At 38.3% G+C, this 17313-nt stretch overlaps 1 protein-coding gene across 1 annotated transcript in view; it reads left to right on the top strand.

Moving 5' to 3' along the window:
• LOC128739159 (uncharacterized) overlaps positions 1 to 17313 on the top strand; it is a 247517-nt gene that overhangs the window by 117498 nt on the left and 112706 nt on the right. The window contains exon 4 of the mRNA XM_053834580.1: positions 15255 to 15293. The gene's annotated coding sequence lies outside the window, so the exon portion shown is untranslated. The remainder of the gene's footprint in view (positions 1 to 15254; positions 15294 to 17313) is intronic.

Raw genomic sequence — 17313 nt, forward strand, 5'->3', positions numbered from 1 at the left:
ACAAGAGTAAAAGCAGAGAAGAGAATTGAAAAGGAGGGGTGAAAAACGGGACCGAAAGAATGGAACAAAGAAAGAGAAAACAGCGTTCAGAAAAAACGAAAATAAAGAGTGAAAAGGAGGGAAAACTAGACAAATAGAGATTAAACTGGACAGGAAAAGTAAAAGATGACGTGACAATAAAGAGATACCAAAAATGAGGAAAAAACGGGAAAATAAAAAGAGAAGAAAAGAAAAATAAGACATGGTTCAAATGGTAAATCGAAAGATTAAAGAGGAAAACTAGAGAGAAAAGAGAAAAAAGAAACCTAAAAACAGAATTGAAAGACGGAAACCGAAAAAAACGGAACATCTAAGAGAGGGAAACGACATAGACGAAGACGAAAAACGAGATGGAAAAGAGATAAAGAAAAAGTTTTTTTTTGTATGCCAGAAGGGCATTGGGTTAAAAGGCCACTGCGACAGTCTTAATGATCGTCTTTTGTGGCAAAAGAAAAAGGTACAAAAATACAAAAACAGCCAAAGAAAGATGGGAAAAAGAGAAGAAAAAAAATTTAAAACGGGTAAAAAATAACGCAAAACGAGGGAAAATCAAGAGGCAAGAGAAGAACGAAAATAAGAAAACGAGAGAAAAACGAGGAAAAACGGATGGAAAGTGGGAGCAAAAATCAAGAAAACGGTACAAAGAAGCAAAAAACGGAACAAAAAGTGAAAAAATAGTACAGTACGATTCCGATTATATCAGCCCCCGATTATATCTACTCCCGATTATATCAGCTTTTATTTCCGATTATATGAGCCCCAAAAATAAATTTTTTGTGTATTCTTTTTAAATTATTTAATGATTTTTTGAGGTCATAGAACAACCAAATTTCAGGCGTTTTAACCCTTTATGGACCAGGCTGCACAGTGATCCAAACAGGGAAATACATGATCGCGTAAGATTATGCCGATACGCGAGATTTTTCGCTTCTGGTTTCTTTGGCAATATTTCTTGGTATAAAAAACCCTTCGTTTGATAGGAAACATTATGTGATTAATCCCCTTAAAAGTGAAATACAAAATATATTTTCTCACATATCCGAGATACAGGTTTAATGCATTCAGCAAAGATGTAGTAAATATCAATACGAACAACTTTGTGAAAGACATAATAGCTGTATCTCTTCATACAAGTTAGCTGCGAAGCGTTATTTGCGAACAAAACCCTGAAAAAAGTTGTTTGTCCCTGACTTATTCTGGTCAATTTTTACATGTTCATAATGTTCTTGAAAGTTATTTGTCCAACTAAAATCCACGTTTTAGTGGAACATCATTATACGCTATTTTTTCAAATTTTCCGAGATATTAAGGTTTTTCGGTGAAAATAGTACTTCTTTGAGCTCAAATCTTTCTCAAGGTGGTAATTGGCGGCAGATCAAACAACTCCCACATGAAAATAAAACCGAAAACCTGTAAAAGCAAGTATCAGTTGTCTGTATCTGATTGTATTCTCAAAAGTAACAGTTATTTTAAATAGTGCTTTTTAAACGCTTTTTACAAACAAATCAATATATTTCGACAACCATAAGCGATAGATAGCTACTATATTCGACAAAGTTACTTATTTTAGTATGTTCTAAAACTGTTGTAAAGACATCGCATTTATGGTACGCATATAAAAACAATTTTTTTCCGATTTCCAAACTCCAAATTTTTTAAGTCTTTAAGTCCGATTTCATGTCTAATGCTAAGTAAAACTTCTAGTCGAAATCATTCTAATTTTAACTCCAATTTCAATATGAAGTAAATCCTCAAGCCCAAATTAGTTCAAATTCAGGTCTAATTAAATGCCCTATGTCAACTTTAATTCAATTTTAGTTAATTCAATCCAATTTTACTTTAATTTCTAATCCAGTTCCAAGTCTAATTTCTAGTCCAATTTCAAATTTTATTTAAAATCATAGTTGTAATTGGACTAGAAATTAGACTTAGAAGACTGGACTGGATTTAAAACCCAGTTGTAACCGAAAATCCGGAGTTTTGAACCGACTCGGTTGGTGGTTTTTTGGTAAATAATAATAGAAATAGATTCGAATTTTCCAGGCCAAAATATTCCTTTTAAAGGCCGGCTACCCTTTTGGTTACGTCTGGGCACGCTAGTGCTCTAACATCGGCAAGTTCAAGTTCGTGTAACGTGAAAAAGTTTCCATGGTCCTCATGCTGCTGCTCCATCCAGACTCGCCGACACGACCGACGGAAGGCTTGTGCTGCTGCTGCTGCTGCTGCAGGAGCAGCAGTCATTTTTCATCCTCAATCGGGAGAGCCATCATCCGACGGGCACGTGCACGGGTGTCGCTGTCTGTCGCAGTAACTGACATCCTGTTGGCGGGATAAGTTGATAGCAAACCTGAAAAAGCGGACGGCACCAGTACCTACTACTGACTGTGTGCTGGAAGTGCTAAGCTGATGGATTGAGCTACGATATTCATAGGGCTCGATCAATGTAACTCATCTTTTCAGAAGCCCCCGGTGGTGGTGTTATTCCACGAACGAAACCCAGGCATCCATATGATTAATCGTGTGCGTTGCTTCAGTAGATTCTGGTTGTCTCTTTTGATTGCAAGTTTTTCTTTTTGAGCTAGTTTGCGCAGTTTGGTGGATGAACTGGAAGGATAAGCCATAAATCTTTTGAGTTTACATGACATGTGCTTAAACGATCTTTTCTGTTAGTTAAGCACATATTATGATTAAGTGAAACGTTATGCTTTTATTTGATGACAGTAACCTAGCTATTCAGATTTTTCAAAAATTGTCTTTTAATTTATTTCTCTCGTTTTCTCTAGCTTAAAGATTGAACTGATTTCTGAACCTTTAATCCGGTTAGTTCATGTGAGTGGAATGCAACGAAATCAATAACGAATGAAGCGCCAGAAGCAGACCTTCTTGTACCTTCCCAGTTTGTTGTTTTGGTTTTATTCATGAGCTTTTGCATTCCTGCCACATAATTCAATCGGCTAGCTAGCAGGAGAAGCTTAAACAAGTAAAGCTAGTACATGCTAGTTACAATGTCATCTCCTGTTGGATTTCCAATTGTGGGTAGCTCTGCCTGCACCCTAGATACATACATATGAAAGAAATAACATTCCTCCATCCGGACCATCCGATATCAGGCAATAAATGCAATCGATTTTCTGTCGACTGCCGCCGGACGGAATGGATTTGGTTTGTGCGGAATGGACTCGACTCGAGGCCGTACGCACGCACGCACGCACGCACGGGGCAACAGCAATGCGTAGTACAGGAGCTTCCCTTTCGGAAATTGAGTTCCGTCGGAAATAACTTTAGTTCGATTGCAGGGATTGGAGGGCGGTGGATGAGGGAAGTTATCTGAACCATTCGATTGAGTTCGTTTTATTCTGCGATACTGTGGGCCCTCCTAGTGGCAAGAAATAAATTGACACTGCAGCAATGTTTGATCGAATTTTGATTAGTGTCGAATGGGATACACTTGTTTACTTTACAATTTATCGGCAGTGAAGCGTGCATGAGTAAATTGCCTGCATTTTCCAGAGCAAAGAACAGTGGGAGTGTATATCAGACATCGCATAATGACAATGCAATTTTTGGGGAACAATGCATAACGAATTTTTGGGTTAGATCTCTGAATGTTAAAGACAACCTTTTGCATGACCTCGACCCATATATATGCCAAAGAAATAGTATCTATCTCTCTAAACACTCTAATCTATTATCTTTTGTTCATGTTTATTATAAAATCATATGATTTCGTGTCATTTAAAACACATATGCTAGAAATAATTAGCGAATATTTTGGCCAGAACTACAATCGGGGCATGTCAAGTCCGAAATCCTACTCCCACGGTATTTGTTCCGTTCCATTGCATAACTGCGCGTTACCAAAAAATAAAATATAAGATTTGGAGGAAAATCAAAATTTGAAAACAGGGATGGCACAATCACTTTGACTCAATTCACATTCATTTGACAGTACCGTCTCAGTCATGCGGAATTTGAAAAAGTTATATATAAGACGATTAAGGAACTACTTATTATTTACAACTTTTCTGAATAAAGTATTGCTGTATCTTTTTTATTTACGGTGCTACAATGCCAGTACCTCTTTAGTGACTAAGTGAACGTTCATTTAGTCACTAATGAGTTACTAGCATTGTAGCGTCGTAACTACAAAAGATGCAGCAAAACTTTATTCAGCAAAATTGTAGATAATAACTAATTCTACAAATGTCCCATACAAAACTTTGTCAAATTTTGCTTGGCTGAGACGGTACTGTCAAATTAATGTGAATTGACTCAAAGTGATTGTGCCATCCCTGTTTGAAAATAAAGCAGAATTATTTAAAAACAGCTCATTTTGATGTTATTCAATCCAGTTCAAGCCCATCTGAACGTGTTCCATCCTGTCAAATTCCGACATGAAAATTGATTCAATAGACAGCCCATATGCATATACGCAGGTGTCGCCTGTGTTTGGAAAGATGAAAAATCAATGAAAATTCCAAAGAAATTTAAAATTGCTCTTTAAAAAATTTTCAATTAAATCTTCGAAAATTTCAAGGAGATCTTCAAAAATATTCAAAAAACTGCACTGTGTATGCTATCAAACCTGTTCCATCATGACCGAACCAGTCCTGTCCAGTGATGTCAGAACCAGTGATGGCTTTCCGCGTGCGCAAACCTTGGGAAGATGTCCATTTTGTCCTTTTATCTCAAAAAATCATGGCAAAAGCTAATTAAACAATACAAAACTTTTGGTCGCCCATAAAATGAAATCAAATAACTTGGAATGGATGGGATTTGATTCTTCTGACGTTTTGACAGCATTTGGAAGTTATTTGAGTTCATTTCATGGGTGGCAAATGGGTTTTTATACTGTTTAATTAGCTTTTGCCATGATTTTTGGGGATAATTGGGCAAAATGGATATCTTGGATCAATGTCTGCGCAAGATGGGACAATCACCAATCGATTTGTTGCAATTTTTTACATAGAAATAAGTATCTTTTAAGATTCCAAACCAGTGGCTTCTAATTATTGGGATTACGAGCTCATTTTTGTCCATTGTGCGTTGAAAATGCGAAGAAAAGATGACGAAAAAGTGATGAAGAGATGGCGAATATACGATGAAAAGTTGACAAAAAGACGAAAAAAATCAGAAGGGTTCTGTACAAGACACGACCGCATATATAGGTGACGCAGGACTACGTAAGTGTCTTTGTAGTGATAGTAGCATGTATTCATGCTTGTAATCATTCGATTTGTCATGTATACATGCTATATGCAACATATATACATGCTACATGCGTTGTACGTAACATTTATCAAAGTAGTAACATTGCTTACGTTCAATTCTCAAAAGATTGTACATTTGAAAACAATTTAACAAAATCAAGAACACAAACTATTGCTTTCCTGCTACCTTACTGAAATTAAAGATTGTTTTTATTACCCATGGTTCCCCACGTTGAAGGGATTTTACCAATTCAATCCTATTTTATCAACAGCACATCTTTTCACTACACTTCTAATGGAACGGCAAGCATGCGCATTCATGCAGAGTCGTATTATAACCGAACACTACAGCTGTAGTACATTTTTCCAACACAGATATCAAATTCGCCGAGGTTTAATCGTCTCGCAGTAAAGAATTTGCGAACTCTTGGGACAATGAACTTGTGTCATTTTTTCTGGCACACTTCCCTAACACAGACATCAAATTGGACTAGGTTTAATCGCGTTCGTAAGAAATTTGTTGGTACGAGGGGGCTTTGTCACTCTCTCTGGCATACTTCCCAAGCAAGGACATCAAAATGGTCTAGGTTTAACCGCGGTGTGAAGAAATCTTGTTGAAATGAGGAAACTTTGTCACTTGTTTTGGCTGACTTCCCAAGCACAGATATCAAATTGGTATAGGTTTAGATCATCGCAAAGAATCTTCCAACCAATCACGAAGCGAGAATTCTGGTAAAACACAGGTTCATTATTTTCAATTATTCAATAGTTCAACATCAAGAATCCATACTTTTCTTCATTTGGGTCAATTCTTAGAAGATTTTCCGATCGATTGGTGTAAGAATATTGAAAATCGATCGGAAAACCGCTGAGCTATTAGCGCTCAAAACCTTTCATTTTTCGTGACGCTCGCATTTTTCGATTTTTTGGAATGACACCCTATCTCAAAACTTGCCGTAAGACGTAGTCCTACGTCAAAAATAAGGCAGAAATGACATGAAAATGACAGAAACAAAACCAAAGCAAAGCCTAGGTGCTACATTCGGTTATCGAAACTTGACTTTCTGTTTTTATACGACAAACTTCGCAGCCAGCTGTTAGAGTACAGGACAACTACAGGGCCAGTTGCTACGATCCTATTGATCCTATTGACAGAAACAGCGACAAAAATAAGAAAAAAAAAAAACAAAAATTACCAAAAGATGTTTTAATAGTATTAAAAAGATGATGAAATATGCAAAACAATGTTGACAAGAAGACGAATATACGACCGAAATACGGCTAAAAAGCCGTCACAATGACAACGAAAAGACACCAAAACGGCAAATAAAACACGGCTGAAGAAAGCGACACAAATTGTCAAAAACGACGAACAAACGATGAAAATACCTCCTGAATAAATGGCAAAAAGACCAAAAGACAAAAACGAAATGACGAAGGGCGGCGAAAAAGGTGTCGAAAAAACAACAATAAGATGAAGAAAAGACGGCAAAAGAAAGACAAAAAGGTGATCAAAAGTGATGACAACCCAGGAAACAAATAAGCATTACCAATGCAATTAAAATGCAAGTTAAAACGCATTTAAGTAGTCTAAAATGCTGCATAGAAACTATTTTGGCAATATTCAAACAAAACATAAATACCGGTTAAACTTTGTTTTTGAAACTTTGATTAAATTTGACTTCTTTTTGATTTGAAAACGAAGTTATAAGTTTTGCTTCGGCGATAAAAACACGAATAGGAAAACTTCGAATTTTTCTTTAGCTAAATCTGGCAACCCTGGTGCTGTACTGTCTGCTTGCTTATTCTCAACAATTAGCCACCGAAGGATACCAATGCTGGAAGAAGGTCACTAAAAAGCATTCTTACTGCTGGTAAAAAGGTCAAAGAAATACTTGTAACATGGTCAGTATCACCACGATAAAACTAGTTGCTGGCACCATGTCTCTTATAAACTTACCGTACGTGCAGCGTAGCAATACAATAGGGCGCACGAATTAAACGATGAATGATCTTACAAAGGTTGCTTGTAGAACCGCATTAAATCTGTTAGTTTTATAGAGCCACTAGCTGACCCGACAAACTTCGTATTGCCACAAATTAAACTGTTGTACATAAATTAAACTATTGTACATAAATCGTGAATCTCGAATGAGCTTTGTCACAATCTCGAGTTTTGCAAGTTTCTGGAGAGTTCATGTTCCTCGAGTTCGATGAATTTTTGAGTTACACAAAAATTTCTGTTTTATTTGTATGAGAGTCCTTATCCTCCTACCACAGGGGTGAGGGGTCTCAAACCATCATAAAAAAAATTCTGCTTCCAAAACCCCCCACATGTCAAATTTGGTTCCATTTAGTTCTCTAGTTATGAGGAAATTTGTATTTCATTTGTACAGGAGCCTCCCCTCCTAAAGCGGGGAGGGGTCCTAATGCACCATAGAAAAAATTCTTGCCTCCAAAAACCTTCACATGTCAAACTTGGTTCCATTTGCTTGATTAGTTCTCGAGTTATGAGGAAATTTGTATTTCATTTGTATGGAAGCCCCCCCTCTTAAAGGGGAGAGGGGTCATAATTTTCCTCCTAAAGAGGGGAGGGGTCTCAATTCACAATAGAAAAAAAAATTGCCTTACAAAAACACCCACATGCTAAATTTGGTTCCGTTTGCTTGATTAGTTCTGGAGTTATGAGGAAACTTGTATTTCATTTGTATGGGAACCCCCCTCTTAGTGGGGTGAGGGGTCTCCAACCATCATAAGAACCTTCCCTGGCCCCAAAAACCCCTATACGCAAATTTTCACGCCTATCGGTTAAGTAGTTTTCGATTCTATAAGGAATATACGGACAGACAGACAGACAGACAGAAATCCATTTTTGTAGGTATAGATTGAAACAGTAAAACCCTAATAGACCAACCTCGAAATTTCTAGTCTTGACCTTGAAATGCGGTCAAACATATTTATTAATATTTTTTGAAACGGTGGTTCTTCAATTGATGAAGGGACGGTAGGGGAAAGTAATGAATTTTTCTTTGGAAAATAAAGGGGAAAGGGTGGAAAGGTAAGGGGGGGGGGGGTAATAGGTAGCAACTTTTAGCAAGTTGTCGTTGTGACTTCTACCTTTTGTCAAATGCTGAAAGGTGCATGGGTCGAACCAAGCTATAATCAGAGATTATAACTGGATTCGAACCCATCACACCCGCCAGGGCGTGTGGCTCACTGGTACTTGTACTTTTAAACCATAGAGGCGCTGGACAAAAGGAGACTGCGCAACCCTCCTTATTAATGTATTCTCTCCGAAAACCCGCGCTGAGAATCGCTGCTAACACGCTGACAGACGAACAACGTCACGCGCAGTACCTTGCAAGTCGTAAGGCCCTGCACAGTGTCGTCGTCCTGAAAGTAAAAACAAGTTAGATTAAAACTTCTCGGTCGGTGGTTTCTACAGTTGACGAAGAAAGATACACAATTTGTGTGCCTAAAAATAACCTAAAACCAGATACGTCGCTACATTAATAAGGGGGTTGCGCAGTCTTCTTTTGTCCAGCGCCTCTATGGTTCAAAAGTACAAGTACCAGTGAACCAGTTTCTGAATATATTCATTCAGAAAAATAATCAGTTTCCGAAAACTGCAAAATTTCGAAGTATTATCTAGCTGACTTGAGACAAACACATATTCTATTCTATACCTGTAACATTAAACTAGCCGCTTGTGAGAGCGAGTGTGTATCAAAATATATTCTCACCGAAAGTTATCCTGCTCATTCCCATGAGGCAACATTTGTTTGTCCCTTTACTTTGTTGTCATGAAGGATACATTCTGGTTGCTTTGCTACGTATGTTTGTTTTATAGACAGAGAATAACCGGTTTATCGCTCTTCGTTTTTGTTGCTTATTTCTGGGTATGAACATTGATGTTTTGATTCCCTGTTCTCCAACAATGTCTACAGAAGATCCTTCGAGTGGTTCGTCAGTTTCTGACTCGTGAGATGACAGAATGTAATAGAAGATAGTATCTAGGAGGGGACTTAGACACTGGAAATGACCGTTTCCACTATCTCCGCACAAAAGAGGCATTTTCAGTAACTTTTTCGTAGAAGTCATCCGCGTTCTTCTCCCCGCACTAAGCGCAACGTTCCTTATAACAATTGATTACTGCAATTGAATTAAGACAGTTCATAATTCGTAGCACAAAAAAGTGCAAAGGCAGACGTAGATTATCTTTCTATACGTGACTATGCAGAGTAGCTTCGGCGAAAGTCATCCGAAACAGTTCTGATAAAGTATGTTTACTCCATCAAGTCGATACCGTTGTCAAGCGGTACATTAAAATCCTTTAGTCGCCCAATTCCAAAGTCCCGAAAGTGCTTGACGATCAGACTAGAATCACTGACTATACCATTTATCTCCATTAATTGAATATTAATAAAAAGTTTACAAACAGCAATCTATTTTGATTGTTTGTTAGATGAGGAGAATCGGGAGCAAAGATAGTGACAGCTAATTGAATAATAGTGGCATCTGGTTCAACTTTTGATTAAGCTGAGGAGCTGAAAATTTTATTAACTAATAATTGTGCTTATCCCACTGAAGGGAGGTTTGGTGATAGGGTGCTGGATGGGTTCGTCTACGGCGGGTCTTCGTCTACTTTCCAGACAAATCGACAAGAAACCAGCATTATAACCAATTTCAATGCGAATTACAGTCCAGGGACCGAAACGGTTACATTTTTTCTATACGATTGCCAGTATGCAGTGCCATGTCAGAATCTCAGCCAATACCATCGCTTCGTATTGTTTCTGTATCGAGAGAGCCTATCTCTTGATGTGTTGAAAATAGGGTAAGGAACGAGTTAAGCAGTGTCACCTATTTTAATCAGTGGAAAATAATTGGGTCGAAAATGCACTTCTTTATTCATATTTTCAAAATCTTTTGATAGGAACATCTTCACAAATCACTTACCCATACATTTAATTTACACAAACACAATTTAATGGGTTTCCAACAAGAAATATGATGAATTAAAAGTTGTTGTCCAAAAACGTGCATTTTTCAGCTGCTGAAGACAATCGCCACCTCGCTACTAATCAATCCATCACATTTTTCAGCACTGATGTAATCTAAAAGTCAAGCACTCAATTGTCACATACCATATTATTCACTGCATTTTTTTTCTATTATCTAAGGCTTTGTCACTAGCCGAAAGTTGTATTATTTTATAACAAAACTGAAAATAAATTCAGAGTTGACGGAACCTGTTCACCAGTAGCAGCATAACTGATAAACTATCGTGTTGCCAAGACACTGTTTCGGTTCTGGAAATAAGAATTAGAGGTTTGAAATTAACTGAAACCTCCAATGGTGAAAACGTGGTTCAATACTTTCAAGAGAAATGCATGTTCATAATTAATTTTTCTTTATTAAAAACAACAAAAAAGACAGCTTTTTCAATAATTTTCGAAGATTTTCCCAGTGATTTAATGAAGCAACGATTTGTTTAAATGTTATTTGCTTTGACGACACTGTTCTTAAGTTAGACCGTGTGCACTGTTGTGTTTGCCTCTTTTGTTCTCCCACCAGCGAGTGAGAGGTCAAACTCGCAGTTTCCCATAAGAACACTAGAGAATGAAAGAGATGACGAATACCATTTGCCGAACGGTGCGGTGAGTGTATGCCCTGATAAACAATTAAGACAGATTGCATTTTACGTATCTACCGACCAAAAATATCAAATCTATTAATGCAGATGCCGATTAGTAGGTCGCGGATAGAAACGCGAACTTACTGAATAGGGGGAAAAGTTCGAGGGATTTTTTATGGCGACTGCTTAAAAAAGCACCTTGAGGGTGAAAATATGTTCGGTCTGATCAAAATTAGTTCCAACGCTCCAACTTTTAAAGCAAAAAATCAAAAGTTTAACTGAACAATAGTGTCTTCCAATGGTAACAGCTTGAAGGACTAAAGATAGCAAGAAGATTGGTATGCTGATATCCCCCACTTGGTCAACCCATCGCTTGTAATAAGGTAAAACAGTCAGTGACCCGCTTAGACTGCTTAAAACCGGTTCTTTACCCTAGCTGGAATACGTACATGATAATAAGTAAACATTCTTATTTCACTGTAACCAGTCGAAAAAAGTGTCACAGTGACAGGCATTCGCCACTTTTTGCTTACAGTTCTAGCTGGAATAGCATGGACAAGCGATAGAGAATAAGGTGTAATTGTATATTGATGCGTTTTTCACCTGAAATTTATATAATGAAAATTGTTGAATTTTTGCACGGTTTTGTGGTTGATCACTACTTCAAAGATCTTGTAAGAATACATGCAGTAGAGTTCGTTTTCAATTTTGGGAACGTTCTTCTTTGAATCCGCATTATTTGGGGAAAAGCTGTGGGCATACGAATGAAGCAGCAAACGAGAATACCAAAAACTACTACACCTTTTGTCATGCAAGGTGATAGAATGTTGAAGCGTGTCTCTGCTGTTCCGAAGTATGTGCGACACGACGAACAAGCGATGTTATCGTTATTCTGTTATTTCTTCTCGGTGCGTGTGTACTAGAAACCTGCCGCGTGACTGGTCACAAGAAATAATGACAAATGTCTTCAGATTTTGGTCACCAACCAGTACATTTTACGTCCCTGTTACAGTGAAACCAACCTGGCAAATGTGACAGTATTGATATTTATGGATTGTCTCTTCGCTATCGAGGAAAAGATTATGTTAAAAAACTACTATTTTTCAATATTTGTTGAAAAAATAGAAGTTCTCTTGGTTTTTCTACCAGTTTTGAGTACGACGAAGAGAAACTTAAATATGACGAAGAGAAACTACTTGAAATTTTGAGCTGTGATTCAAACTATTTCCACTCTTTTTATAGTAGTTGGGTAGCTCTTGGACACGGCTCAAAGAATACGTACATAGATTGTAAATAATTGCTGTCTGTTCATGACAAACGAAAGAAATCTTGGTGACGACAAAGTGAATTTTCGTATGACGAACTCCTGGAGCATGAAAAATTGTTCCACTGAGAAATGTAAGTTCCGAAATATTTTTTCGGGCTAAATGGGTATACATGTACAGGCAAGATGTGTCAGATTTATCTGGTGTAACAAACTTGAGTACTTGCTGATTAATTCTTATAAAAACTCGCAATAAAGTATGGATAGTGTTTACGTATGGCGAACAGGGTACGAAGGTACGAAGTACGAAGCTGGTCTGACAAGCCAGTCGTACGTTCGAATCTCGGCTGAGCGGTGCTGCTAGAATCAGTAGGATCATTACATAAGCCCCGTAATTGGCCTGTATTCTAATAACCGGCTGCGAGGTCTGTCGATAAAGCAGGGTAATGTCTAAAGACGGTTACACTCAAGACTTTGCTTTGCTTGTTCAAATTTCCCACTCAAATAAAATGCCACCAATAACCTGAAACCAATAGATTCACTCCAGAAGGATGTAGGGTAATCAACGTAATTTGGACCCCATCAGCAGCTGTACATAATTTGGACACTTACAGCAAAATCAAATGGAAGTGTCCAAATTATGTACAGCTGCTGATGGGGTCCAAAATAGGTTGGTTACCCTACGGTATGATTTACGATGATAGCTATGGTATGACGTATGACAATTCAAACTATCAAGCTAGGTGTATTCCATTAAAATGCTGACTTCGTTGTTTCGTCACTGCTACAAGCAGTGGACTCATACCAATCTGGAAGAGGGTTTTAAAATTAGTATTCAAAATTATTGTTCCTTCTATTTGACTAATGTAACTACCACGAGGCCTCATAGCTGGCAAAAAATTCCCAAGAATTCGAAAAAATTGGTCATCCACTCTTTACAACATCGATATCAAAAACCAATTATCACTAAAAGCTATTTGACAGACATGGAATTTACCCCCCGCCTCTGGAGTTGGCTCTTTCAACCGGTGCAAAGTGTAATTAATTTAGTTTGCAAGTGGAACACGTCTAACTACAACAACATGGCTGCATCCCGAAAAGCTGTATTCCACCGGAACCAAACCCCGTCAACGGGGTGTTGTCTTGTTCCATAACTTTCACATTGCTCGCATTAGTTAGAGCCTTTTTAACGCGAATAAAAAGTTGGCTGGAACCGCATAGTTGACAGGCCTGTTTGACTACGTGCACTGTGTGTTATTATTTTTTTTTGTCGGACTTGAAGAGGTTAGATACACGGTCGGCGGGCTCGGGCGCTCTGTTACTGCAGTAGAGCAGAAGTGACACTATAAAATGAAGAGGTTCGTGACAGCGGTGAAAACGTTCATCCCCGTTCAGGTAAGCGCTTGAGCTAACGAAACTTTTACAAATATTTTTCCTGGTGAATATTCATGAGTTAGTAAACTTCTCGTCTTAATTACTGCCCTATTCGAGTACAGGGTAAGCGTACGCTTACGAGTACGGGCGAACAGTTTTGGTACGAAAAAGCCGGTGACTTAATGCAAACAATGGTTGAACAAATAAAGTCAAAAAGTCACCATTTAAAATTGCACAATTTACTTTTCGGGCACGCTGCATCGAAACAATCTAAACCCCCATGCCAAAGCTTGCGTATTTTACAGTTCTCTGTAGATCTCCAGAGACCAATGGTAGACACTCTCCCGACGTCAATGGCTGGAACATATTTAGCTTTGAAGTAGAACAGCGTCCAGCGAAATCCTTCCAAACAAGGATACGCATGCATTAATGTGACTTCCTTGCCACGTCCTGTAGCGTAAAGCTCTCACAAGAGGGTCGCCCGCTGTTAGAATAAAGCAGTAAAGTGATCATAAAACGTAAACATTTCCACTGCGAGGTATGTGTGTATGCACTGTGCAGCATGTGTCCTCGACTTGGAATGACTTGGATCACAAGTCAGCCCGGCACGTTTTACCCACATAGAAAGGACGCAAGATTTGCGACCTTACTCCTAGTGCCCGGGCCAGAGCCAGCGGCGTGCGTCTTCTCTCAGTCGGCAAACAGCCTTGCAATGGACTGGAAACTTCAATTGGGTCCGGTCGAGATGCGCTTCGGGAGATAATCCCACATAAAAGAGACATAAAAGTGCAGTTCGCCTTGTTTCGGGCTCTGGTGGTAGCCTGCAGCCGTAAAAAAACTAACAGTTTTTTATAACCACCCGCGCCACCAGCATCCCAGCACAGCAGAAAAAAACCGGTGCGGATAGCTTTTCGCAGCCGCCCGGTCAGCTTCGGGGATAATCAAGTGATGATGAATGTAAACCCGAATGAAATGGACTGCGGTTAATTAGGTTGGCTTTACGGGGTCTTTTGCCAGAGCCCACACTCGAATGGTTAGCTTGAATGGGATCAGAACTGAAGACGAGAATAAAACTTAGCCAGCGAGTGGTAAGCCTTGTGATGGAAATCGGTTCGACCTGTGGCCTCACCGGTTTGAGTGTGTGGTGTCTTCGTGGTGGGGTTGCCTGGAGGAGTCCGATTAAACCTTCCTCCACTTGGATCATCTTAATTCCACAACCTCTAATACTTTTGGAAGCAGCCATTATCGGGATTTTTATTATCTGTTCAAATTATTTTAACTTTGAACATTGTTCTAAAGATCAATTTTAAATTTCTTCGAGATATCAGAATCAACAACAATACTGATACTGATCAATACAGTTACTGATTGAAAAAAATATATAATTTAATGACTGGAGTTTTTGGAGCGTCTTAGTAGAATACGAAACCTAAAAATAAAAAATAAGAAAACTTATCCAATTTAATTCTACTAAGTGTATTTTATTCAATGACAGATACGTATTTCGCCTACGACTTGCAGGCTTCCTCAGTCAGTTGAGTTCGAAAACAGACACTGAGGAAGCCTGCAAGTCGTAGGCGAAATACGTATCTGTCATTGAATAAAATACACATAGTAGAATTAAATTGGATAAGTTTTCTTATTTTTTATTCTTAGGTATAATTTAATGACTAATTAAGTAATAAACTGTTCATTAATTCATTATATTTTTAACTCTCCGTATTTTCAGATAGTCAATTCTTGCGAAAAATCGGGAAAGCTACAAAAAGTGAGTATTTTATGTTTGAAATAATCGACCAAAATCGTTGGAATTTCTGTGCGCTGACATATATTAAAATTGCAAAAAAACTGAAACCTAAAACTTCTTATAAACTTACTTCGTGACATCATAACTTATGAACTTTTTGTCATCCTCTTCCACATTTCAATACCTGCCAGATTGAAGATATTTAAAAATTTCGCCATTTTAACTGAATTTGATTGGTTTTTCGGTTTTTTCCTGCGTTTCTGAATGGAGCCTACAACAGTTTTGTTCCCGCTTCTCCTTGACCAAAGGAGAAATAGGTAAACTATTTGGAAAGACACCAAAGAACAGCAGTTAGTTAAAGAATCGTGCATTTTTAGAAGAACAGAAAACTCAATAAGATAGAGTTTTCATTCGAATAAAATTGAATGATGATACTGAGAATTAGAAACAACAGAAAGTAGACTTCCGATTTTACCATTTTAAGTCAATAGAATCGAAACAAAAAATGATTCTGCTTCCTTTCACACTGTATACCTAGTAACGTGCGAAGCATAAAACCGCATTAATCAAACCTGCACTGATTTCGAAAACAATTGCTTTGCTATTGCTTGCTGAATTGTTGCACCCTGTGCTTATATCACTACGCTCACAAATCACCGGTAGGAGCGAGCAGATTGTGTCCAGTCCCGATTGCAGTTACCTGCAATCGCAAGCAGATGTGTCGTCTCTGGAACGAAACATTGTCAACTCGATTGTGAAAACGAAGGACAGAACGGAATTTTAATTAGCCGGCTTGCCTGTACCGTAACCAGGTCGCGTCCGAGTTGCTTATGTTGTTGTAGAAGTCCACACTTCCGGCGCACGGGACAAATACCTATTTTCGTCCCGGGGAATCATTCCGAATGCAGTCGACTTGTGCTTCTATGTCAAAATTCTTGCTTTAATCCAATTGATCATGAAAGCACCGCATCGGTATCATTTCAAATCAGGTTATAGGTAGTAGTTAGATTGAGTTAGTGTGAGTAAAGCGTCTCATTTTAATGGACAAAACAAATTTTAATAGCGAACCAATTTAGAATTGCAGCTTGGAATTTCTATATATCGCAATCATAGTGAAATTGTATGTTTTTAATATGTAAGATTACAAATTTTTGAAATTTGCTTGATCATTTTTTGAGAGCAAACCGATCAGTATAACGGGTGACAACTAAAATTTTGGAATTTTTTCGCGGTCTCTATACTCAACAACACTCATTTCTCTCAGAGAGAAATGAGAGTATGTATGTGTTAGTTCTCTCTCCTCCTTTTGTCAATATTTTTTGTTTTGTTTATGCTTGCCTTGTTTTGCTCAAAACGACGTCGAAACAAGAAGCATTTCGGGAACTCGTTGTACACTTTTACGAACTGCCACAGAAATCTCGGCAAAAAGTATACGGTACAACATTTAAAAAGCGAATATGTTGCGACTTCGACTGTTTACCATATCCTAAGATGCCCAACAACTATTCACAAGCAAGGTAGTGAAAGACCAGCCCAACTTATGGTCGCAGAAGTACATCGTTCTCTTTCTCGTTTCTTCAACAACAAACCCTCTGGTTTGGCTATTAACTAAGATGCACCAGATGAATGTTTGAAGAAAATTTTGATCCCGTTTCTACAAAAACATCATACAGATGAACAATACGTGTTTTGGCCGGAGAGAGCATCATCGCATAACGCCATAAAAACTCAATCGTTCCTGAATACCCTTTCGATCCCATTTGTACCCAAAAACCACCACCCGACAGATCTGTCTCAGTGCGCCCAATCGAAGATTTCTTCGGGATTTTGAGTTCCATTGTGTACTGGAGAACCACGAATTCCCAAAAGTTGATTGGTAGAATCAAGAGGTGCATTCGCGACATGACGGCCGTACAACGCTCCTGTTTCGACGTCAAACGAAAGCTTGGCCGAACAGCCGATTACGGCGTTTTCAAATGTACACTAATTTTTTTTCAACAATGGATAATGTATCTTTACTTTCGATATGTCAGGGGTGACA

The sequence above is a fragment of the Sabethes cyaneus genome, chromosome 3, assembly GCF_943734655.1.
Source record: "Sabethes cyaneus chromosome 3, idSabCyanKW18_F2, whole genome shotgun sequence".
NCBI classification, from domain to species: Eukaryota; Metazoa; Arthropoda; class Insecta; order Diptera; family Culicidae; genus Sabethes; species Sabethes cyaneus.